At 39.2% G+C, this 2311-nt stretch overlaps 1 long non-coding RNA gene across 1 annotated transcript; it reads left to right on the top strand.

Moving 5' to 3' along the window:
• Nucleotides 1–275: 275 nt before the first annotated feature.
• Nucleotides 276–597, top strand: LOC116874529. Its single transcript, XR_004384024.1, has 2 exons — nt 276–324; nt 542–597. It is a non-coding gene; the product is annotated as an uncharacterized LOC116874529 (long non-coding RNA).
• The last annotated feature ends 1714 nt before the right edge of the window (nt 598–2311 follow it).

Genomic DNA, 2311 nt, shown 5'->3' on the forward strand with positions numbered 1-2311 from the left:
ACCTTAGCTAAGACACTCCTAAGTTCCCGCGAGGGACGCGAGCAGGACAGCATCTGAAAGATCCCCCTCCCTTTGTCTGCGACATCATTCACAATGGGAGGGGAACCTAGTACACTCATTATCTGCATACTTAAAAAAAAGAAGACGACACTGGTATAGAAAAGCTGGTTTTCTCTCTGTTTAAAAAGACAAAGTTTTCTTAAGTTAATTGATCTGTTATGGTTTTCTCTTTGCCTGCCCAGAAAATTCAGTTTCTATGTTTTGTTTTATCAGGTGTTTAACATCCCTAATTATATTTAGGCATGTGTTTTAAAACTTTCTAAGGTTTTGGTTTTTTTTTTTAAAGATTTTATTTATTTATTTATTTGACAGAGAGATCACAAGCAGGCAGAGAGGCAGGCAGAGAGAGAGGAGGAAGCAGGCTCCCCGCTGAGCAGAGAGCCCGATGCGGGGCTCAATCCCAGGACCCCAGGATCATGACCTGAGCCGAAGGCAGCGGCTTAACCCACTGAGCCACCCAGGCGCCCCAAAACTTTCTAAGGTTTTAACAATTGTTGACAAGATTTAAACCAATGATAAGCCTTGGGTTACATTTGGGAAAATGCTATGTATTTCCTAAAGTTTTAATATGTTGATAGATCATCACTTGATATTGTGATTATGGAAATCTTACAGGTCACAGAATAACCTGATTTTCTTGCCAGTTACATTGTAAATTCTCATCTCACCAGCTTTTTACCATATCTATTCTGAGTTTTTGTCATTTGTAATTGTTTTAATTCTCTTGTAAGATAAATTCCGTCTTAAAGAAAATTCATATGGGAGACTTTCAGGACAAATACAGGTCTTTGATATGTTAAAATCCTGGAACTGAAATGGGTAAGAATTTACAGAAGTAAAAGCTGCATTCGACTAAACCAGGATTATTAACATGGGACTAGGTGAACTGAAAGATTGTAATGTTGTATCTCTTGATGTTTTGTCTTATTTTAAACATTAATGGTTCTTTAATGTTTGTTCTTCCAGACTAGGGAAACTTTTTTTAAGTTATCTGTAACTAACAGAGATAAAAATGTAGTCATTTGTAAACAAATCAAGGTATTCAACTCTTTCTATCTGAACCCTCTGAAACCAAAAGGTCTCAGCAAGTATTCTTTCTTCCATGGCAATCAGTCATTTGCATAAGTTCAATAAGAATCTGTTCTCCTTGTAACAAGATACCATTGGAAACACTGGTTATTTTACCAAGGCTTTGACTGGAATGTCGTATTTGAAAAGACTCAGATATGACTAGACAGCTTAAAGGAACTAAGGTTGACTTTATAAAACCTGGAACCATAAAGTCCTTTGGAATTGTTGGCCTGATACCTTGCTTACAGAGTTCCCAGCAGCCTCACCAGGTGAGTAAAGGATGTTACTTCCTGGCAGGTGCAGGAACCTCAGGATTCTTTGGGGGCCTCAGGAAGAGGAATTCGCCCAAATCGACAGGTATTGCAAGCATGTCTGATGGCAAGTATGTAGCTTGGCTTCTGGCCTGGAGAGGCTATCATAAGTTCAATCTAGAGATTCCTTACAAGAAGTTCCAGCAGAGCAGATTCTAAAAGATTTATATGATCCCTCACTGTTCTTGCTGAGCTTATGTAAATAATTAGGCCAAGCTTGTTAAAACTGGACTTGTTTTTCAAATAAATTAGTCCTGATTTGGCTATCTCTGAAAACGAGGGTTATTTTAGAGAGAAAAATTATGTTTCTTTTTCTTTTTTTTTTTTTTAAAGATTTTATTTATTTATGAGAGTGAGAGAGCGAGCACAGGCAGACAGAATGGCAGGCAGAGGCAGAGGGAGAAGCAGGTTCCCTGCAGAGCAAGGAGCCCGATGTGGGACTCGATCCCAGGACGCTGGGATCATGACCCGAGCCGAAGGCAGCTGCTCAACCAACTGAGCCACCCAGGCGTCCCCGAAAAATTATGTTTTAATAACACACCTTTATGGATGTTAAATTCTAGATATGATTGTCTTTAAATGTTTGTTTACTTAAGCTAGACAACTTGGGGTAAACTTCAGGGAAGTTGCACGATAGCTCATTTAGATGATCTTGCTTTGCCAGTCAGTCAGCCCCAAATATAGGAAACTTCAGAAAATTGAAGGATTTAAAGGGAAGAATCTGACTGAGTTAGTGGGAATGGCAGAAAAGTGTTTAACAACAGGGATGCACAAGAGGATGAAAAACAGACAAAAAACTGGTTAAGGTTTTGGCATTACATGAGGCGGGGAGGAGACGGGTAGGGGATAGTAAATGGAAGGAAAAACCT

This window comes from Lontra canadensis, unplaced genomic scaffold (genome assembly GCF_010015895.1).
Source record: "Lontra canadensis isolate GAN:19392208 unplaced genomic scaffold, GSC_riverotter_1.0 scaffold1, whole genome shotgun sequence".
NCBI classification, from domain to species: Eukaryota; Metazoa; Chordata; class Mammalia; order Carnivora; family Mustelidae; genus Lontra; species Lontra canadensis.